Source organism: Protopterus annectens, chromosome 11.part0 (genome assembly GCF_019279795.1).
Source record: "Protopterus annectens isolate FY-2018-M chromosome 11.part0, PAN1.0, whole genome shotgun sequence".
Lineage (NCBI taxonomy): Eukaryota > Metazoa > Chordata > Ceratodontiformes > Protopteridae > Protopterus > Protopterus annectens.
Genome location: NC_056745.1, coordinates 592781865 through 592806864, shown reverse-complemented (window position 1 = coordinate 592806864; position 25000 = coordinate 592781865).

Below are 25000 nucleotides of genomic sequence, written 5' to 3'. Positions count from 1 at the left end.
TAGGTCCACATAGTCTCAGGGAACAGCAGATATACATTATTGAACAGGTCCTAATGATTAACAGTAAACCACAATCCAATCCAAATCCAAGTCCAACAAAATATTTATTCAACAAATGCAAACAGGTAGTATGGTTAAGTGCTTTCGTCTCTGCTACTTGGATTTTCTTCAGAACAAATATGGATCCACCTGTAATTATTTAAATACATCTCTGCCCTAATTGATTAATTAATCAAACAATTATACAAACATTCACAAAAAACAGTAATGTCAAAAATATGTGTATAAAAAGCTTTCTGCTAATTAAAACTACATAAACTCCACCAACTGAATAATATTTAAAATAGAAAATACATATATTTGTTAAAAACCCACTTAAAAGTTCTTGTGTGCTAAATCCAAAGCAAGGGATGATCATCAACACTGAAGACATTATAACATGCCCTCATTTTCAAAACAGAATGAAAAGAGATATGTTTGTTCAAACCAAATGATGTGTTGGCATCCTATCAAATTTGGCAAACTAATTCCCTGTATTTGATTCCATTCTCCTACTGCCCCATTTAATAATGGGGTATACTTTCTCTAAAATATCAAATTCAAACTTAGTGAAACCCATGCACACTGTAGAATGTTTGTATAATGTGTTGTCAATATTCTCTTTTTCAATATCATATAGATGTTCGTATATTCTCTTCCCTAACTTCCTTTCAGTTTTACCGACATAAAACAATTGGCATTGTTTGCAAATCACTATGCATATCATTCTTTTGTTTTCACAAATGTTGTTCTAAAATTTGAGTTTGGTACAACAATAACTGTTCAAACTGATATTTCCAGATTGAGAATGTAGTTACATGAAATACATCTCCCACATTTTAAAGTCCCTATTAATAGCTCAGAATAGTCACTCTCAATATTTTCTCAGTGTTCCTGTCAAACTTATAAGTAAAATGTGTGGCTTACCCAACAGTTAAATCTCCTCATCAACCTTTAAAATGGATCAATTTTTTCCATTAACGTTCCTCACAAGTGGACTGATATCATTAGATTTTATAGCTATAGAATTATGTTAATTAACCATGGCAGTCCCAAGATCACCCTTGTGGGGTTACCTAGAAATGGAGAATGTTTAACTCTCCTATCCATAACTATCTCTGTCTTAATATTAGTGAGTAAATCTCTCAGATACCTTCTCTCCAGGGACACACATGTCATTTTACCCAGTTCTTCCAAAATCATTTTGTCGTTAAAAACAATTCTTTCTGTTCTAATAAATTGTCCTTTAACCAATTTATTTCTTACAAAACCAAGGGTGGCAGCTATTGTAATTCAAATATGAATCTGAATGTGTACTCTTCCTGTAGATAGAAGACATAAAATTATTCCTATGTATTACGAGTTTCACATCCAAAAACTGGGTAGACTAAACCCTGTATTTATGAGTAAACCTTAAAAACTCATGTCTGTAATGTATTCCAAAAATGTATCCTTGTCCTGTTGGTTTCTCTGCCATCCCAAGAAGATATCATCCAGGATCCCACAGTAAAAGGTACAACAATCCTAGTAAGGTAATTGCAAAACAAACTGTTTTTGCCTGGCGAACATAAGCAAGTTGATACAAGCCAACACCATAGTCACCCTTCTGGTCAGCTTATAAAACTCACCTTCAAAAAATAAAAAGTTGTTCTTTAAAATCAAGTCTACTAAATCTACCTAAAACCTCACCCTCTTCCTGTCCAGAGTTTGATATTCTGAGAAGACTTCTTTAAAAAATCTAACCCCACATCATGTGGAATACTTGTGAAAAGGTCGATAACATCTACTGTTAAAAACTATTCCTATACTTCCACAATTCAGGTGTTAGTTTTCCCAAAAAAATCCCATAAATCCTTTAGAACATGGGAGAAACAAACAAGAATGTTTTTCAGTTTCCTGTCTATATAAACTGCAAGCGGGTATGTCTTAGACCCCTCCACAGACACAATTAATCTATAAGGGGGAGTTAGCTAGATCCTTCTGTGTTTTAGGAATCCCACAAACTGCTGGATTCAAAGGACACTTAAGTTAAAAAGACAGTCAAGGGCTTCTAGACTAATAACTCCCTGGGTCAAAGCATCTTCCAAGAACAAACCTGTCTTCCTATATGCATTATTAATTTAATTTCTGAAAACTGATATTTATTTTGTGTCGTCCTGCAACATCTTGAAAATCTTACTCACATAATCAATCTGATTAGTATTCACTTCTCAACCCCCTTTGTTGGGCTTCATTATCTGTATGGTCTTGTCCTTTGTTAAATTGGAAAAGCATTTCCACTTTTCCTTAAAGAGGGAGTATAGATCCCTCTCATACACCCTCTCAAATAAAAGAAAATTGTTTTGCTCAGGGGTGGGTTGTAAGAGTTTTCTTCTTCAAATGATTTGAAGTAAAAGGCATATCATTTGTCTTATATCAGAAGGATAAATTTAACTTCCTAGTATCTAACCTTAAATCTAAGATCACATCAGAAATGTTAACTCTCTTTGGTCGGCACAAATTTAAATCCTTTTTCAAACAAAGTAAAAAAACTTAGCTCAATAGCCAAATTGCTATAATTAAAGATGTTAAACCCCTTTTGGGTAACAATTCTACCATCCAAAGTAGAGGTAGTCTCATCTAATGTGTATTCTACCAGTCATTCTCCTTCCCTGCTCTCTGCCTCTTTGACCAGAATTTGGTCTCCCATTTCCTCCTGTCAACATGTCTAGGAACCCTCGAGTGTGAACTTCTGTTTGGGGATTGACCTACCTGAACTAGACTTTTGTTCCTCAACCATTCTGACCTCCTTGGGACCGGAGGGGTTATAAAAGGTCAGCAGGTTGACATAATTATCTAGCCTGGAGTGACTATTGCCATTCCTACCAAATGCAGGTTCTTCACCAGTGATGTAATTTAACTCAGATCCCAGTTCTTTAGTATGTGAATTAATTCCAATCCCCCCTTTTTGGTTGTCCTTGGTTTCTTTCAGGGTATATGAATTCCCCTCCACATAATTGCTGTAATCCCTAATTAACTTTTTATGCTCCTTGTTTTTCAATTTAACTGTACACACTCTGATATCACTAAAAATATTGTTGTAGGTGTTTCTATTGTGTTCAAACAGCAACTCTTTTAATACCTTGTCATTCAATATAGCAATCACATCCAATAAAATGCTAATGCATGACAAATTGAATTTAATAATGAATTCCAAAAGTTCTATACCATGTCTGTTGAACATGTCACCAAGGTACAAATATTCTTCAGTCCCCTTAAGTATACCAAAGGGGAATTTATATAACTTCAGCCCCCTTTGGACTTATTTACATTTTACACCTTCCTACAAATAAAGATTATCAACCTGTAATGTATACACATTAAACAACTTTCTTTTCTAGATTGGTAAAATAGTCTTGAAATTGGGCTGTGTTCTCCTTGCATGGGAAGCAACTTCATACAAAGTAATACCCTCCTCAAGCCAAGTTTTTAAGTCCCAATGTATATGAGAACCAGTTAAAATGTTATCTTCAGGGTTGGGACCACTGGTTCCATTATTCATTCTCCCAACCCCATTGTTAGCCGAAAGTTCTAAGTCATTCTGTGGCCTGACTCTTTCACAACTGTCTAATCCCTTTTTTTGTCTTGTGAATTCTTGGCGTGATGCATTAAAACTGTGGGGGGGCAGCTTTAGTAGAATTAGCTGTTCCAATGCCAAATGAGGGAATTGTCATTGTATTTAAAATAGTGGAAAAATGACTGCACTTTTCGGTTAGAAGTACCACCAGTTGAGTGAGTTCACTTGGTTGCCTTGGTGGTTCTCTTGTCAAAAATTTTGGGCCACCCTCAGCCTTCTGTGATTGCATTAAAAATGTTCATTAAGACAACTGCAGCAAAACCCCCAAAGTACAGACGTAAATGCCACTAAGAAATGGAACCACCACTGAATAAAAAAAGTCAAATCAAAAATAATTCTTCCACACCCGCCATGAAAGAACAAATACAAGATACCACAAATTCTAAAACCAAAGTGACTTCTGTTAGAATAATCTTAAGACCACTGTGTATATGTGTGTCTGTGAACAGACTACACCCAGAAAATACAATGAACCTCAAGCACAGGTGTGCATACTGTGCAACCAAAACACTCATAAACAAACCACTAGGTCCATGTAGTCAAAGACAATGGAAAATGTAAAGTGGTGAACAGGTCCTAACAATTAACAATAAACCACAATCCATGTCCAAATTCAGGTCCAGTGAAATGTTTATTCAACAAATACAAACACATAGTGTGGTTAAGCACTTTAATCTCTGGACTTAACAAACATATTTATTTTGTATTTTTCATACTGTACAGTTGGTAGAATTTATGTAGTTTTAAGTAGGAGAACTTTTTTTATACACATATTAGTAATAATATTTTTATGAGTGTTTAATTGTGTAATTGTTTGATTAATGAATCACTTTGGGTGGAAATTTATTTAAATAATTAGAGGTGGATTCATGTTTGTTCTGATGAAGTCCTGAGGAATGAAAGGGATTAATCACACTCCAATTCATAAGTGCAGAAGAGTTAAAAGAAACAATAAGAAGCTCTAATATAAATGATATGAAATGGGAAAGAGTCAAAGAAACCAAGACAAAATTATGAAGGGATTAAAAAATGTGCCTAAGTGGAAAAGTCTGGTTTTAGATGGAATATATAACTTCTTTCTAAAATTATTAAGATCTCTGCACAGTGATTTAGTTTTGAATAACATTTATTAATAAGCATATCCCAAATGGATGCTATCCTAGTTAACAACAGGAAAAATGCACTCCTTTTTATGAGCAAATCTACAAGTAATCCTAAGAACTATAGACTGATATGTTGCCTTCCAACAATATATAAATAATATACCATAATTGCTAAAGGTAGAGATTATAGTCACTTAGAAAAACAATTCAGTCATGGCAGTAGAACAAAAATGTAAAAAAAAAAGAAAATCATATGGAACAAAGGATCATCTATTGTTAAACAAAGTTATAACAGAAATCTGAGAAAAGATGAGGAACTTAAGTATGACATGGATAAATTTACTCTTTCATTGCATTTGTTTACTGTGATGGCCTAAGACAAGATGTGTCTTTTCAGTGGAGGCCTGGATAGTAAAGCTCAGAACAGTATACAATAGCAAAATGTAAGGCAATATAAAGTAGTTAAAATTAAATTAAAGTAAGCTATTGGCGCAGAAATAGAAATATTTCACCATACAAGAAATTTATAAAATGTTTATTTATTCATTAATTAATTTTGTTGACCGGGAACGTCTGACTGTGATGGAACATTTTTCAGCAGAAGCCTGGGAGAAAAACTCCAAGAATGATACAATACAACATTTAAATACACAATTTGTACAGTTGCACATTACTGTCAAGGTAGATAGCACATATTACATTGACGGTACATAGGATATGAAGCATAAACAATTCATGAAAGAGTCATAGTTGTTACAAAGATTTTTTTAGGAGTTGTTGAGTACTGTTTAGAGGAAAGAACATGTGGGGAGTAAGGTGAGGGGTAGGGGCAGAAAGCAAGATTCAGTGATCGGTCATTGGGAAGCTGTTGTTGCTTGTGGTTAGGGAATTCAAGATGGAAGTTGTGGGGTGTATATTGGTGAATGGTAGAAAAGGGTGAAAGAGTATGTTTGGGGGTATATGTATGATTATTTGTAAGAGATGTAGGAGGTTGTGGGGATATGGGGGATAAGGTGAAAACAGTGAGCGGAGCATAAGGTTGATGAGACAATAGTGGGACTGGAATGGGAGGTCTCAGAGAAGGATGGGATGCAGAGGAGTTAGACTGTTTGTTGTTACTAGTTAGATTGTTGTGATTTGATAGTGAATAATTACAACTGAACTTATGCAGGGTTAGTATAAGAACATAACCAGCTATTGTTAAGGTGCTGTTTAAGTTGAGTTATGACAGATGATAGTTTGTTATTAGACTTGATAACTAGTAGAAATGATTTGTTGGATTATCGTAGGTCTCTGCTGTTAGACTACAGTAGGACTGTATTGAATGTTGGAGTGCAATTATTTTTTCTGGCATATAAATTAGTCTGTGGGCAGTGATTAGTTGGATAAATGTTATTTATCTTGGTAGTCTTAAGTACAGTGCAGTGCTCTGTGATGGGGTATTGATTGTAAATGTAGCTATTTTGTTATAACAGGCTTCTAGTTTGATGTCTCTTTCTTATTTATGTTAGTGAGAATTGAAGAGGCATATAAAATAGAAAGTAAATAAGTTCTGCTTATTGATTGTCTTGTGGGGTTAGTAAGATGACTTGATTCTATAAAAGGACCCTAGCTTCTGACAACCTGCATTATGTGCTTGCCAAATTTTACTTTTTCATCAATTAATACACTGAGATGATTAGTTTTAGAAACAGTTTCTATTTTGGTATTTTTGGATTAAGAGATATGGAAGGAGGATGCTACACCAGTGTATTTTTGGGAAGTGAAGAGAATTAGCTTTGTTTTCTTAGAATTAAATACTAGATGTGAGTTAGCCAGCCATGATTCAATAGTGAAGAAGGCAAGTTGTGTTATTTTTTAGAGTTTTGGTTGTGTTTGTGCTGAGCAGATGAGAGTGGAATCATCTGCATACTGTATTATTGAGGCAAGGATAGTTGCTGTGTGAAGTTTTTTACTGAAGAGGTTAAATAGCAGTGGCCCCACAGTTACTGATAATGGAGGAGAAAAGTTCTGTTGCCATTCCACTGCTTGTTGATAACCAGTTAAGTAGCTGTGAAAAAATATAGTGATGAAGACCCTTGTCTGAAGGATGATAGTCCATTTATTACATTTGAAGACAAGCAAATATTTAACATTTATAGATATTCACAATTAGTTACAATGCTTTGTGACTAAAATGCTGTGTAAGGTGTGAAAGGTCAGATAATATGCATATCAGCTTGTTTAAATTACTAGAAGCAATATTGCAGTATGGAATTTTTGTCTGGAGGAGTGTGAGATCCACATAGAAAGCAGAGATGTCTAGTAAAGTGGTTGAATAAGAGGATTCACTTAAGTTAGCCTGGAGAGGAGGATAGCCAAGTGTTCTTTAGGTAATCCTTTAGCTGTACTTTATAGGACTTATTGTTTTCTAATTCTGTAAGAGAGACTGAGAGAGGTACAAATTTCCATATTTTGGAGAGACAGGAGGAGTATAAGGAATCTTCAAAAGTATTCTTCGATTTGGATACAGTTTGCAAGATTTTGTCAGCAGAACATGGTGATCTACTGGGACTGTAATACTAGAGAATATGAGCTAGCCTTGGATATTTATGCAGTTCATATATGAGCTTATGAGCGGTGACAAACTGAGACCAGGTTAAATAGTTGACTTAATGCAGAGGTGTGTCTTATAATAATGCCTGGTAGCAAATTTTGCTATTTTATTATATTAGTGGTCAGGTAGGGAGAGTTGAGTATTTTTAAGACTGAAAAGTACTGAAACTGCATATATGATTGCACGGATGAAAAGAGATGAGGCAATGCTTACCTTTGCATTGCCTGTTGGGTAAGATTTGTGTGCCGAGTTACAGCAAGGGGATTTGCTTGATATGAGGGCTCCTAAATTTTGATGGTTTTTCTTTACAGCATGTTTTATGTAGTGGCCAAGTTTTAGGTTTTTCATCAATGATTACCTCTAGTAGGTTCGTATGAGTTACTAATTCTATCTTGGTGTTGTTAGAAGAAAGAATTGAGAAGGATTTTTTTGTCAGATGGTTGGGATTACTAAGACCAGTTTAAATATTTGGAGGGTTAGGAGGGGTTGTGAGTTAGTTAGTCAAGTCTTGATATGTGATAAAGCCTCTTGGCTGTACTGTTGTACTTTATCCATGTTTCTGGCAGAAGAGATGATTGCAGAATCATCTGCATATTGAATGGTGGAAGCTTGTTTGGTTGCTAAGTCAGGACATTTAGGAATAGATTGAAAAGGAGTGGTCTTAATATTGAACCTTGAGAAATGTCCATGGTTACTGAGAAAAAGGAAAAGCTATGTTATCCTTTTGCCACTTTATTGCTTGTTGTCTGAGAGGTAATAGTTAAATGTGAAAACCTAGAGAAGGCGTTTTTAGTAATAATTTTTGGTGTGACACTATGTCAAAGGCTTTGGACAGTTCAAGGAATATAGAAAACACTAGGTTATTTAGGTTATTTTTATTCCTATTTTAATTTACTGCAGTTTCACAGGTTTATAGGCAGTGATGATCTTGTGATATGGATGGAAAACATGTTGTGTAGGGGAAGTAGTGAATTGTTTTTAATAGACAATATCTTGAGATTGGATGCATCTCTCAGGTATTTTAGACAGAAAATATATGATGGTTATGGGCCTGTAATTGGAAAGAAAAGAACGTAAGATTTTTTCCCCCCAAGTTGGAACATAGCTTTCCTTGACAGAATGGTTTATTAAACTGGATGCTAGGTATGCCAGAGTATCTGTGGGTATTTTGATATATTCAACTAGTAAGTTGTCAGGAGCAAGGGAGGTCAGATTCAGGGTTTTTAGTAGTTTTCTGATAGCGGATGTTGGGATGGGGTAGAGTTTAAGAGCTTGAAAATGTGGAATGGGGTTTTGGGGTGTATACTAATGTAAATGTAGTGGGTTTACAAGAGAGACAATAGAATTTGTAAAGTGTGAGATAAAGTGATTTGCTATGCAATGTGCTAGAGTAACTGTGGTGAAGGTTGGTTGGGTAGGATCTAATAGTTGGTTAATGGTGGGCCAGAATATCTTGTTTCTATTTTCTGATTTGCCAGTTGTAATTTTATATAGCATTTTTGGTCACATGAGTTTCGTTTTAGTGGCAATTCTAATTTGTTTGTATCTTTGGCTACTGGTAGCAGAGTTGGTTTACTTCCAGGCTTTACTCCTGTTTTTCGATAGCTGTTTAATTTGTTTTGAAAGCCATGATGCTGGGTTTGATTAGGCTTTTTTGATCTTTATCCATGCTACATCATTTAGCATTTTCAGAAATGTAGAGATAACAGTGCTATAGCTTCATCAAAATTGATAGTATTTAAAACTCCCCCGTTTGTAAATTTAAAATTTGAGATGAAACTGTTTTTGTTAAGTGTGGAGAGAGATTAAAAGCAAGGTTATTGTGATGTTGTATTTAGTTATAATTATATTCACTTATTTCAGAAATTGGCACATGGCTACTTATGGCATCAGAAATAATATTAGCGCAGTTAATTTTAATTTATTTTTTATGGCTTTTGTATGGTTTTCACTATTTATGATATGCCAGTTGATATTCAGTTCTCCTAATGTATAGTTTCTTGAGAGATATTAGCTGATGCCCAGTAAAGAAATTGTTCAGCAGTGTTTATGTTATTTCCATGGTGTGTATAGACACCTGTTACACATGGATTCTTATGGACAATATATGGTATACAGATGGCAGGATTCATACTTCTCAACCTCTTTACTCAATAGTTCTGGACAAAGCTTAAAGTAATGGGGGGAGAAAGGCCCAAAATAGGGACATATTTTAAATATTGCTATTATAAACTTAGAAACTGCTAGAATAACAGCATCTGTATTAGCATGCGTTTTCTGAATGGATGTGAAGTCTGAAACTTAAATCTGCATAATTATTTTATGATTTCAATCCTCTATGATTTGTCAGAAAACCACAAATTTTATGAGGAACAGACTAGAAATATGAGACAAAAATCTGGACATTCTGTGAGAATCTGGATATTTGCAAGGTATGGTAGGATTCCATTGCTCATTATTTCTTGAGTATGCCAGGTTTCAGTGATAATTAGTATGTCTGGGTTGTAAGATGTTATACAGGCATAGCTGGCAATTTGTTATGAATACTTCTAATGTTACTTGACAAAAGGTCTGGGTCTGAGAGCTTTTTTTAGGGGTGGGTTTTATGCAGGATTATCTTAGAGTTTAGCGGAACTGTTCTGTTTAGGAAAGTTGTTTGGACTTGGATTTGGGTGGATATTACCACAAGATTTTTGGTACAGTAAAGAACATGAACAGGAGAAAGTGAATGAATATCTGGGAGCAGATTATAAAACATGAATTAATGATAAAACCTAGGAATAATTTGGTACACTAATACTGAAATCTGCCATGACATCTGGGAACAAATGTCAAACTGTAAATCAGCTTGCTCTTCCTGTTCTTACAGCTTTGCTGTGTATGACAATGACTGACCTCAAAAACCATTGGATTATTTTGACAAGAATACAAGTGAAATGTTTTATGCTTATCTAATGATATATAAAAACCTGTTCATGGCAATATTATTTACTGCTATATCTGAAAGAAGTATGGGTCTCCTCAAATTTGATTATAATGTATTTCTACAACAATGACACTGCATACATGTGTGCTGATATCCTCAGATCCAAACATATTCAATGTTGTAAAACATAAAGGAAAATAAGTCTAAGATTATACCTTTGGTGAGCCCTAGTAGTTATGTTTCAGAAAGGAGCAAGAGTTAAAATCAAACCAGAAATAGATAAAAATCAAACAACAAGAGAAAGTGTCAAAAAAGCAAACTGAATCAAAGAGTGTAAAGAACAGGACCGGAAGAAAAGGAAAGAAAACTGGAACGCCCACGATTATAGTGGCATATAATGACAAATCCTAGAACAATCACATGTTGATCAAGATTTGAAGCTAGAATGGGTAAAGAGAGGTAAATGTAAACCAAAAGATGAAATTTTAATAATGGTAGCTCAAAATGCCAGACTACTCAATACCCTCTCAATGGCCAGGAACATTGCACTGATGGTCCCAAACAATATCCCAGTATGCCTTCTGGAATCTCTTTTTAAATGTAGCTTCCAAACTGGCTTCATGCCTAATGAATGGAGAACAGCAACAGTTATCCCTCTGCACAAAGATGTGCCATCTATAGACCCTGGAAACTATAGAGCCATAAGTCTGACTAGTCTCATATGCAAAGCCATACAATGACTTATCATGGAAATGATCAACAATGACATAGGAAGCCTCCCAACACTGAACCTAACCCAGTATGGCTTTGTCAAGGGCAGGTCATGCCTACTCATACTGTTGGATTTCTTTCAGAAGATCACCAAGGTGATAGATGTAGATAAAATAGTTCCCACTGCCTACCTTGATCTGGCCAAGGCATGTGATCCACATTGTTGACAAACTCAAGAGGTTAGGTATAAAAACATATATCATCCAGAGGATAGCCAACTGGCTCAGAGACTGGACCCAGGAAGTTAGAACTGGGGAGACCACCTCTACAAAGATTCCAGTTATGAGCAGTGTTCCTCAGAGATTGGTCCTAGTACCGCTCCTTTTTGTCCATTTACTTCTCTGAAATCAAGATCAATATTAAGGGCCTCTGGCTGACTAAATTTGCAGATGATTGCATATTAGGAGCAGTCATAGAATCCCCACTGACACTAATGTTCTCCAGTAAGGACTGACACAAATAACATATGACAGAGCAATGGACTAAAACTAAATGCCAACAAATGTATAATAACATCCTTAAGGAAGTCTTAGTAATTATCACATTGAAATTTAACAACATAGCTCTGACAGTCGAACCAATAATCAAGGACTTGGGGACACACATAGACAGTAATCTAGCCTTTTTACCATCACGTATCTACAGTAGTGAGAAAATCATGCTATATTTTGCAACTTATAAACAAAGGTATGACATCTAGGTCCAAGGAGGTCATTGCTCTATTGACCCCTTTATTATGTGCCTATATAGGTATATCCGACAATTAGAATGTCCACATTGGTTCCTCACTAAAAGAATACAGGCTATAAGTAACATGTCCTATGCAGACCACCTCAAGCCCTATCCTTGTATTCTTTCTCGTACAGTCTGTTGAAGGACGATCTATACCTGGTATACAGAGCATTATCAAACCCCACTCTGATGGACTTCCTGCATATCCGCAGAACAAACAGCACCAAAATTACTTAAACCTTGACTGTGATATAAATAGGACCTGCTGGAGAGACATGTATCTCAGAGACTACCTCTTCTTTGGAACAGGCTGTCCAACCATGTGAAGCAGAGTTCCTCCCTAACTCACTTCAAGTGTAACTTGGACAATTGGATTGGGAGCAGGAAATTCATCCCTGGTTTGACACCTATGTCTCTAATGGACAAAAAGCAGTTGCCTGTAAATGATTCATCCCACAGGCTCCTGCTTGTAAAAGTTTCATCTCCCAAGCACCATCTTACACTTATCAAGGGTAGCAGAACTTTTTGGAGATGTGGGATGCATGGCTAAGCTTAAAAAGGCCCTACTGATTGTTAACCCAGTATGCACCTATGAACCTATGAATGCACAGTTTTGTTTGCAAAGTATATAGAAAAAGTGGGACATCCAAAAAAATGCAGGTTCTGCAGTACAGAACTAGAAATATCTACACATCTTCTTGTTGGCTAATTGTCTATATTTTGAAAGACACAACAATTTAGCAAAATTGTCACATTTGAGATAGTGTAAACACTACAACATACAGGTAGCTGGGAAATATTTGACACGTGAGGCTCAAAGAATTACTGAAAATGAAGATGTTATAATTAAATAGGATCATGTAATACTACAGTTAAGAAAGGAGAAGAAAAAACAGATGTAATAGTAAAAGAAAAAAAATAAAATATCAAAAGGATCATTGATCATTGAAATATCTATGGCAAGTGATTATATTTTCCTTCATACTGAGAGACACAAAAATCACAAAATACCAAGCAGAAACCAGAGCCATGTGGGTAAAGACACTTAGAGACAGTTTCAAGATTAGTAGGAGCAACAGGGCTAATAAAAAATAATTTTAAAGTATTACTCAGATATGCTACCAATGCTTATAACTCCATATAAACTACATAAGGACATAATTCTGGGTACACTATGGGTGCTGAGAAAGCACTCTTAGCAAATATCAAAGAATAAAGTAATACCAATTTCATGATCTCTAGTCATATCCTGACTCATAAATGGGATCCATACCTGACACAGTACAGAAAGTCAAAACATGCAGAAATTAAATTAAATGTAATAAAAAGGATCTAAATTGGTTAGAAATCTCATGACGGTACCATCAGGGAGTTTAGAGCTAGATATGTACTCAGAATAGCCATTACTGCTAAAGATATCTAGAAAGCCCTTTTTCAATCACATCAGGAAACCTATAATTAATACCCAGCTATGCATCAAACATATTTCAAAACTTATTTCAAAAGACTTACCCAATAATGACCCTCTGCAACTACTACAAATATCATTGCAAACAAAATTCAGTTTTGACTTCCTGCCACCTGTACTTCACATCATCTCTCCATCCCCATACCTCCCCATTCTAAAATCATCTAGGATGAAGTTTTATCAACCATTTCCAAAATGAAAAACACTAGCTCAATGGATTGCCATAATATTCCAGGTTGTTTGTTAGTAAAGCTTAAGCACCAGTTAGCACAGTCATTGTTATATCTTTTCAGCCTAATTCCCTGTTCAGGCCATATCTCAGTCGTATGCACTATGGTGTCTTTTTTACTGCTCTGGGTAATTATAGACCTTTTAGCCTTATTACTATTGTCTGTAAGGTTATAGAATACATTATTGCTCAGAGAATTAAGAATGACATTTATGACCTTTAAACACTTCACTGAAACCATTTGTAAAAAGCTGATATTGTCTACCCAAATTGACTGATTTCTTTGACAAGGCACCAAAGCTTCAGTAGAGGGTCTGGACATCCATACCGCTCATCTCAACATTGTCAAGGCCTTTGATACCATCCCCACATGGGCACCATAGATTAATTCTACAGAACTTTCCCAGCTTAACAATAACCCATATGTTGTTTACTGGGTAGTCAATTATCCTACTGAGAGCCCATGTATTATTAATGTACAGTGAGGGGTACTGTTTCATGTCTGAGGAATGTAGGTAATGTTGTTCCACAAGGCTCCATTCCCAGGCCTCTTTCTCTTTGGCAGCTACATTTCAGAAGTAAAAGCAGATGACAAAAGAATGTGGCTGAGTTTGTGATTGACTACAAACTGGATAAAGTTATCCATTTCTCTTTCAATTCTTAGTTTTGCCAGCAGTGCCTATATAAGATCAGCTCCTGGTATGACTGTAAACAGACTTACCCTAAATGGCAAAAAAATGCATTATAGCTTATTTGGCAGGGCATCTTTTCTTATTCAGATAAAAATTAAGTCTTGGTTCCACTATATGCCTCACTAATTAGGTCTATGCTTGAATATGTTGCTTCCTTTTGGATGCTTATACCTATATAACTTGACCAGCTTGAAAAATTACAAAGATTCTTAACTAAAAATGCTTCCAGCTATAGGGAACAAAAGAGTAAAAGCTCTCTTCCTCTACTACAACTCATACAGACTCTAAACGGGTAACTTCTGTTTACCTTTTTGCCCAATGAAAGATCTTTCTATATTTAACCTTCTTTACCTTCATAAGACCAAATGTCCTAAAAAAATTAACCTCAGTTTTAAGATTAACAACACCTGTATTGTAACAACCCCTGTCTTTGGAATGCACAAGTTCATCATATCAAACAGAGCAACTCTTGGTCTATATCCAAAAACAGCCTCGATGACAGGGTGAAAAAATACACAAACGTATACTGGAGTGTAAGACAAGTATCTTTTGAACTGGGTAACTAGCATACATATATCACTACTTAGGTGACCAGGCTAAGCTTCTTCATGACTCTCTTGTCATAAGCTTAGTACTAACCTCTTGCAAGCCATTTTGTAAGTAGTGATAAAAAATAATGATCCATATTGTTTAACCAGGTAGGCCCACTGGACAAACAGTCCCTTTACAAGGGTGACTGGGTAGCACTATATGGTTAAGCAACTTGCTTAAAGTTACAATAGGCAAATGAGGGACAAGGGAATCAAGCCCTGTACTATAGGAACCAGGGCGTACAGCCCTTATGCTCTATAGCAACTGCCAGATAACAGACAAAGTGAATACTACTGAGAGATGGGATATATTAATGTCTTATACTGATTTTTGAAGGACTAGGGCATAGAAAGATGCCCAAATGGTATTAAAAATGGCATAGCTGGCACAATTCATTGGTTGTAAAACAAAAAGACACATCATCACAAAATGAAATATGAATTCAAGAGAGAAGTAAGAATTTAAGCGTGACTGATATGACTTCTGTTGTGAAAAATGCAATACTGGTGACTGACAAATATTCACAGAAAAACAAATATATGATGTAGCTGTAAGAATAGCACTATAGAAACAATAAGAATGCTGTTATTATCAAGACGGAGGGAAAATATATCATGCAAAATGGTATGTATCTAATTCTAAGCTGTATGTAATGTCAGCAACAACAAAGATGATGTCTTCAAAACCATTTCGCTCATATTTTTCTGTCATGTGCTTTCTTGCCCATATATGTTTTTTTTTCATTACAAGACTTATATTGCCTATACTGGAGAGGGATGTAGGGAAGGCCATTTTACCAGGAAATCTTGGTTTGAGCCAAGGTGCTAGCAACTGTAAGAGTCAGATAGGAGCATAGGAATGAGAGTTTTAAATGCATCCTCACCCATTCACCCATCTTGGGGGGGGGGGGGGCTAACTGAATACAGTTCCTACTTGGCATTAGATGCTCTAGTTCAGGCAAGTAAAAGTGTGTAGGGGAGTAGAAACAGATTATAAATACTAGTATGTGTGTGTGTGTGTGTGTGTGTGTGTGTGTGTGTGTGTGTGTGTGTGTGTGTGTGTGTGTGTACATGGTGTGCATACAAGCAGACTGCACTACTGTCAATGCATGTCTTGTGCAGAAGGTGAGGCTTAAGGTATGCAGATGGAAATAAAGCTTTCTTGACCATTGGGATGATACCATACCAGTATGACCTATCTCTTTATTTATTTGTTTTTGTTTACAGGGGAAGTTTGACTGGGTAATACCCATTTTCAGAGGAGGCCCAGGGAGAAAAGCTCCATTTGCTTACATTGCATTATAATAAGTTCAGGTAAAACACAGAGTAGTTACATTTCTATTTACATTTTTACAAAAATAGGAGTTACATTTATACATTTTACAATGTTACAGAAGTGGAAGTTATTAAAGAGAAACCCCATGTGCAACTTAATTGATTGTACAGTCAGCAATTATGTGTAAAAAGGATTTTGCCATTTCAGTGAGAGGCTGAGAATATTCTGTTTAAGGACAGTATTTGGAGAGTAGTGTAGGGTGAACACAAATTGTGAACCTTGTGATGACCATGTAGTGGTTTAAAATACAGAGTTTGTTGGAGAGTTTTATTTGTGTGGGGATACTATTCCAGAGTTTAGCAATGAACTGGGAATAAAAGGAGTGTCCTGAAACATTATATTACTTATTTGTAAGTAATAAGAATTTGTTACTAGAATGGCAGTCCCTTGCTGGACATTAGGGTAGTAATACGTTTTGCAGTGCAGGTCATTTTTCTAGATGATGAATGAGTTTGTGTGCTGTAGGTTAATTGTGAATATGATAGGAAGTTGTGTAGTTCAAGCAAGTTTAATTGCATTAAGCTATGACGACGGTGGGTTATCCTATGTGGGACACTGCTGGCAAATTTAGCTATATTGTTGTAGCAGGAGGTAAGTTTGTTCCTTTGAGTATTGTTTTAGTTTGTTAGGATAGGAGCGGCTTTTAAGAGAGTTGGCAATAAGAAGGTGGTGGCTAGAGCTTTTCTTGCAGTATCAGTAAGGAATCAATTGGCCCTATAAAGGAATCATAATTTCTGGTGTTTAGATTTAATGGTGTGCACTATATGCTGGCCAGATATGTTATATATATGTTAAATATGTATATATAAATATATATATATATATATATATATATATATATATATATATATATATATATATATATATATATATATATATATATATATATATATATATATATATATATATGTTACATATACATATATACTATATGCTGTACTATGATGTTTGCAGATGACATTGTGGTCTCTAGTGAGAGTAGGGAACAGGTGGAGGAGACGCTGGAGAGGTGGAGATATGCTCTAGAGAGAAGAGGAATGAAGGTCAACAGGCATAAGACAGAATATATGTGTGTGTGAATGAGAGGGAGGATAGAGGAATGGTGAGGCTGTAGGGAGTAGAGGTGGTGAAGGTGGATGAGTTTAAATACTTGGGATCAACAGTTCAGAGCAATGGTGAGTGTGGAAGAGAGGTGAAGAAGAGAGTACAGGCAGGATGGAGTGGGTGGAAAAGAGTGTTAGGAATGATTTGTGACAGACATGTACCAGTAAGAGTGAAAGGGAAGGTCTCCAAGAGGGTAGTGAGAGTAGCTATGTTATATGGGGTGGGGACAATGACATTAACAAAAAGGCAGGAGTCAGAGCTGGATGTGGCAGAGTTAAAGATGTTAAGATTTGCACTGAGTGTGACATGGGTGGACAGTATTAGGAATAAGTATATTAGAGGGTCAGCCCAGGTTGGAAGGTTTGGAGACAAAGCTAGAGATGCAAGATTACATTGGTTTGGACATGTCCTGAGGAGAGATGTGGAGTATATTGGAAAAAAGATGCTAAGGATGAAGCTGCCAGGTAACAAGAAAAGAGGAAGGCCTAAGATAAGGTTTAGAGATGTGGTCTGAGAGGACATGCAGGTGGTTGGTGTGACAAAGCAAGATGCAGGGGACAGGAAGAAATGGAAACAGATGATCTGCTGTGGCGACCCCTAATGGGAGCAGCCAAAAGAAGAAGACTATATGTTGGTCATATTTGAGATAATCATCTATAATAACACCTAGACGTTTATTGTGAGTTGCAGTTTCAGTGACTATATTATTTACTGACTTTATGGTAAAAGATTGCTTTTGATTTTGGTAAATGTTTGAGGTAAAAAGCATTCCCCAGGATTCAGTAAACTCTGTGCAGGGTTTGTTTGGAGCCTACATGAAGTGTTACCATGTACAAGCAGTAGTGTCCATAGCGGTGGCATGCAATCAATATTAATGAAGCTCTGTTCACTTTTAAAAAGGGTTTGCAGTTTGCACCAGTGCATCTGTCAGCAAAACCTCCCCATGGATGTGGATTGCTCCTTCTCATAACTCTCAACTGTACAAACTTTCCCAGAATGTCCAGATGTCTACCTCATATCTTTGGCCTGTTACTTGTAAAATTGTGGTTTACTGGCAAATCATTGCCAGATCTCTGAGGACTAAAGTGAGACTATAATGACGGACATTTGATAGTCAGACTTCATACACTATGGAAAATTTATGCTAATGCAAAACCTGTTAGTCTATCAACTTTCTAAGTTTGTAAGACCAGTATTTCAATACTGTCCCTATTTTGGGGGCTTTGTCCCCCCATTGTGTATGGCTTTGTTTAATCTTCTCCCAGTTTTTTTTGTATTTTTTTTTTTTTTTACTTTTCTTCCAGTGTTTGTGCAATGTGCTGCTTGCCACAAACTGCTTCGACTATGCTTATCTTGAGAACAGTAGTTAAAAAGTATCCCTATTTTTGGGCCTTTCTCCCCCCATTATTTATGGCTTTGTCCAGATTTCTTGATGTAAGTAGTTGACAGGTATGGCACTGTGTTAATACCATGAAGTTAATAATGAATAATGAATACTAATATAGGGGACCTCATGTAACTAATCCTGTGGTGACAGGTGTTAGGTGTAGGACTGGAGTGCAGATGGTCCTGGGCCCTAGTACAGAGTATGCAGGCTTTTCATATACTGTTATGACATTACAGATTATTCAAATAAAGTGCTAAATAGACAAGTGTTGTCTCAACCTTCTTGTGGAACAGCCATACATTTAGGACCAGTGTACACTTGGGTCCTTAGTTTGAATACTGTGGATTCCATACACATTTTAATTTTCTTTGATTTGTTTTTTCCACGTCATATTATATTTACTCTCCCAGTTGAATAACAGAGTTGTGCAAGTGGCTATATAAGAAATAACCTTGAGAATGTGCACTGTCTAGTTTATGATACATTTGAAAAAGCTGCACTTTGCTTACCATCGTGCAAACAAATGCACGTGGCTTACCATGTTTGCATGATGGTAAGCAGAGCCCAGCTTTTTCAAATGTATCCAAATACAGGCAGTGCACACTCTCACTAAGTGCAATATGTGCAATTGGCAGGAAAACATGATATTTAACTTGGAATTGGCAGGAAATGCACATTAGACATTGAGCTTGATCTTGTGAAGGAATGGCCGGTGTCTTTGGAGAAGGTGGGCGCTTCCATGCACAGGATTGGGGTGTTCAGGAATCCAAGGTCTATGGGCTGTTGGCTAAGGATCATGGCCCTTGCCTCTTGCACGGTAACTATACAGGCTCTCAGTACATGTCGGAGGCCTGGAATAGTGTGGCTAAGGCTTTGTCCAGTGCAATAGGTATCACACTCACTGGAGATCAATGTTATCATCACTATGAAGGAGGAAATAGGATAGCCTTGATCTCTGGATCAGAGAATGCCAGGCGGAGAACATCCCAGAGATGCATATGTATAACTTCCATTGAGTAATTATGAATATTAAAGATGAATATGGTCAATACTAGTATTCATGATGGCATTCCTTTCTCTTTTTCTTTTTTCACAAATGCAGAACAGAGGGCCTTGACTGTGAGGTCCCATGCCTCATGACTGTACAGATGCAAGAAGCATGTGGTATGTAAGCATAATTATATATAGTACTGTTATTGTAGCCTTAACAGTTAAAGATGGATTAGTTATTATTTCATGCAGTTGTATAAGATTGAGCATGCATATCTCAACTGAAAAAGCAAGTATGCATGCATTTGTCTGTAGTATAGCTCTCAACTGGCCATAGTTTCACTGAATATCCAGAGTTTTGACTCACTGTTTTGGTCTGCACCTCATAACATTTGTGGTTTTCTGGCAAATAAATGAGATTGAAGTCAGGGAATAATGAGTGTCAATATGTATGTTAAAACAAATCATGTGCAACTTTCCATGTTTGTAAGAGCAATATTTAAAATCTGTCCCTATTTTTGGGTCATTGTATCCCCCCATTATTTTATGATCTGTCCAGATATCTTGCTCCATCAGTCTCACAGGTATGGTCTGTATCACAAATCAGCAATTGCACATTCTCATATAAAAGTGAGCATGAATCTATAAAGTTAAAAGGAAAGCGTGTCTGCATTATGCTGTAGTCCAAAAGAAAAGTACAGTACTACATTACTCACTAATTGTGGGTTCAAATACCACACCTCCAAAATATAAAACTTACTTTGTTTACAATACTTTTTTAGGTTTTCTTCATTAAATATACAATACTGTTACATTTCCCTCATTATAGCATTTGAATTTCAGACCCCTGCACCTGTTGCATGACTGATCTGATGTCAAGTGTAATCAGTGTACATTGAACATGCATATGTGCAATGTATGCACCCATGAATGACTGCTGAATGCAATCTGCTCTCTGTATTATAGTATGTATGGATTAGGAACAGGCTAGTATTCAAAGTAATAACAACATTTCTTAGCAGCTGGTAATGTTAAAAGTAAAATGTAAGAGAATAGAGTAAAAATTAATTGGAGACAGCTTTGTATATTAACTGTGACGTTACTAATGTTCTCCTTTTTTCCCTCTCACCAAACCCCTTCTCTTTGTTTTTTATTGTTATTTTTTTGTATAATTTTATATTGCTTTGTTGTTACATATTTTTTCATATGTTATTATTTATCATTGTGTTTGCAATTATATTATTTATTATTTTAATAATATTTTATAATTTTTTTAAATTGTATTTCCATGTGTTTTGGTTTATATTTTATTTCATTATTGTATTTTAATTTATTTTTGTGTTATTACTACAGGACAGTAGGGTAGGCCGGTTACCAGTAATCCGGCTGTACTTAGTCCACCAGCTAGAACACTGAGGCCCAGCACATCTTGGCTGCAGCCTGACGGCACTCCCATGCTGACCCAGTGCCTAGACCTTCGGGTACATCTGCACCAGTGCTAAGCCTCTGATCCCCTCTGGTAACAGAGGTGGTGAATAACTCACTCAAGCTGAGTTGTCAGGTATGGTGCATAGGATTGTGCAGCAGACAGTGGGCACATGCCTATGCTAGATTAACAGCCTACTTTCCATCCTGGTATGGCAAAGTAGCTGTAGGTGAAGACATCAGTCACTGCAGCCAGTGGTGCAGTGATGAAACAATAATGACAGTCCAATGGCTGAGGTCTGGAGTCACACTATTGCCATGCCTGATACCCATGCGACCTTGATCTCCCCACCCCCACCCCAACTAAGGTGCTCACCCCTGTCTTATGTCCCTCACCAACCCTATCTCTTGTCTCATATGTCTTGTCTGTCAGCAAATGCTTCCTCACCTTTCCAACTTGCCTGCCACAGACAAGCCTATCTCCCTTACCCAACATTTCTCTCTCTCCTTAATAAAAGAGCACCTGTCCCCAAAAAAATCATCCCCTACATACCTCTCCATTTCACATTTGTCCACTTGACACACTTAATTTGGTCCAATTGGCTTCACAATAAACATATGATGCTGTCACCCTTCTCTCTGGAGGTGACTGTCCAAATTCAGCTAAGATTATGTACATGTGCTCATTTATTACTGCTGAAGAAATGGATAGCTATGGTTGTTTCCTACACCCTTCCTGCACATACCTGCCTTCCTTTCTATTCAATTTTCCATCTGCTTGCTCCTCATTTCACTACTTTCGTATCTTCCACATTTCTTTTCTTTAAAGAATCATTGCTCGATGGTGTAAATCAACAGTAGTATCAGTGAATGTATGTAAAATTATCATACACACTTGTAAAAATTATGCCTACATCCTATTTTAAACCCAGTACCATCTGTCTTCATCAACAATGCATTAACCCGTCCACTCACAGTGTCAGTTAATTAGGAAGTGTATTTTATACAATAAATATTAATTGTCACATTTTCTCTATAAAGCTTGTTTGTACGATGCTGAATATTGCACAGCATGGCTAGAAAAGGTGAAAAAAAGTTTAAGCAATAAATCTGGACAAAGTTAGTAATAATGGGGGGACAAAGGCCCAAAAATAAAGGGACAGAAATGGATAGAATGGCTGGTTTTGTATCAGTATGAATATATGAAGTATTTTTGTCAATTACTACCTGCAGCCAAAGAATTACTTAAGTAGCAAGTGTATAAAACAACAGCATCGTATGCAATTATGTCTTCAGTTTATAGAATACACCTGCTACTCAATTGACCCTGTAGCATCATCTGTTAATTGCATTGATGGTATCTTGTTTTGGTTCAGATGGCACTGGGTTCAAATATAGGTGTATCTATCATTTTCAAAATACTTGTATGAATAAATCAGGATTATACGTTGTGCTAGTTATGAGCCTGTGTCATCATCAGCTGTCTAGTATTCAGTAGAGTAATAATGAAATGTTTGGTGCTACATGGAAATTGCATCAAATAAAAGTTTAAATAGCTAATAGTACTCCATTTTACCATTGCTTAGCGATGCTGTGCATCGTGCACCATCACACACAGATTCTTTAAAGAAAAGAAATAGGAGAGACAGGAAAGTAGTGAAAGAAGGAGCAAGCAGGGGGAATAAATTGAAAGGAAGGCAGGAATATGCAGGAAGGTTGTAGGAAGAACAGTAGCTATCCATTTCTTTAACAGTAACAGATGAGCACGTATACAGAATCTTAGCTGAATTTGAACTGTCACCTCCAGAGAGAGGGATGATAACATAATTGTGTTGTGAAACCAACTAGACCAAATTAAGTGTGTCGAGTAGACATGTGTGAAATGGAGAGCTAGGTATGGAATGATATTTTTTTTGGGACAGGTGTCCTTTTTATTTATTTATTTTTTTAAGGAAAGGGAGAGGAATGTTGGGGAAGGGAGATAGCCATATCTGGGGCAGGCAAGGTGGGAAGGTGAGAAAGCATTTGCTGACAGACAAGACATATGAGACAAGAGACAGGGTTAGTGAGGTACAAAAAGGAAGTGGGCTTCTTATTTAGGGTAGGATTGGTGAAATCACTAACTTGTGGATGTTGTGCATACCTCTCGACCTCAACAAAGCCAGCAATAATGGGGTGACAAAGGCCCCAAAATAAGGACAGATTTTAAATATTGCACCAACAAATTTAGAAAGTTGCTAGAATGACAGATTTTGCATCATTATACATTTTCTGAAATATATGAAGTTTGAAACTCAAATGTCTAGCATTATTTATTTATTTAGTATTATTTATTGACTTCAATCATACCTCTCAACTGTCCAGATTTTCACAGAATGTCCAGATTTTTGGCTCATATTTTTGGACTCTCCTCATAAAATTTGTGGTTTTCTGGCAAATCACAGGGATGATCTGAGGATTGAAGTCAATAACTAATGAACTACATTTGAGTTTCAGATTTCGAATCCTTCAGAAAATGTATGTTACTCTAGCAACTTTCTAAGTTTATAAGAGCAATATTAAAAATATGTCCCTATATTTGGACCTTCGTCCCCCCCGTTTTTGTTGGGTTTTGTCCAGATTTCTTACACTAAGAGGTTGAGAAGTATGACTTCAATCCTCAATGATTTGCCAAAGAACCACAAATTTTATGAGGAGTAATCCAAAAATAAGATGCAAAAATCTGGACATTCTACAAAAATGTAGACAGTTGAGAGGTATGTCAAGTTTGGTAACAGTGAGAATGAAGTCCTCACCCACTGGACTGTCATCACTGTCACCTCGCTGTGCTGATTACTGAGGAGTGCTGCCAGTCCAACATTTCTGGATCCAATGTTTAAGGGTATCCCTCTTCCTTATCTTGAGGTCTCTGTAGTGATTTCTACACTGTTTACCAGTGGGGGGATACTGGTAGCACTGGACAAATCCCGGGCCAAACTATTCCATGCATCCGATTTGCAATTGGATCCATGATAGTGATTCTGCAACAGTTGTCAACCATACTCATTCACTGTGAGTCCAACAAACACTTTGGACACCTGCACACCCCACCTTTGACACCGAAGTCTCAAAACCTCTCCAGGAACACCAGTCATATCTAATGCAGATGAAGACTAATCTATAATGATGTTTCCTGCCAATTCCAGTTATCACAGATACTGAGAGCATGCACTTTTTGATTTTGAAACATTTAAAAATGGTGTGCATCGCTTACCATCATGTAAACACAGACAACATTCTTGTGTGATGATAACCATTACAGAGATAACCAATGCAGACATTAATACACAAGTACATAACTGACACAATATTAGTATGTCAGCCACTAGGAGAATAGTAATATATAAGAAACACTAGGTTAACTGCTATAATTGAGAGGGTGGATTTAATAGAGCCTACACATTTTTTCATGTAGGCATTGCGCTGCGCTGCTTACATGGGTTCAAACATTTTTAGATACAGTAAGCACTGCTGAGCAGCATGCATGCAAGTGCCAACACGGAAAGTTCTGTGGCATACAAATAACCTCACAAGCAGGTGAATCTCATGCAAATGAGGCAGGTAGACTGATCCAGCAAGCAGATAGGCATCTCTTCAGACCCCATGTCAGTGTTTGTAGTGTACATGGAAAAATGCCATGCACAGGTGTGTAGAGAGAAAACAAGGGTTGGAAAAATGTAGATATAGGGACAGAAATGTTATACCATATACACATATGAGCAAAACTATCATCCTGTATGTCAGAAAAATTAAAGGGCATAAGTTAGATTCATTTTTTTTAATAATCCTGGCATATTTGCATGGTGCACCACAGTATGCATACATGCTTTATAGAAAAAAAATTGGAAAAAAAAATATTATGTGACAGAAATGTATTACAGGACCTTGCATGGAGACCCTACAATGATAGCATTGGTGCTGTTGATAAAGTGGCAGGGCTATGAAGCATGTAGTTTT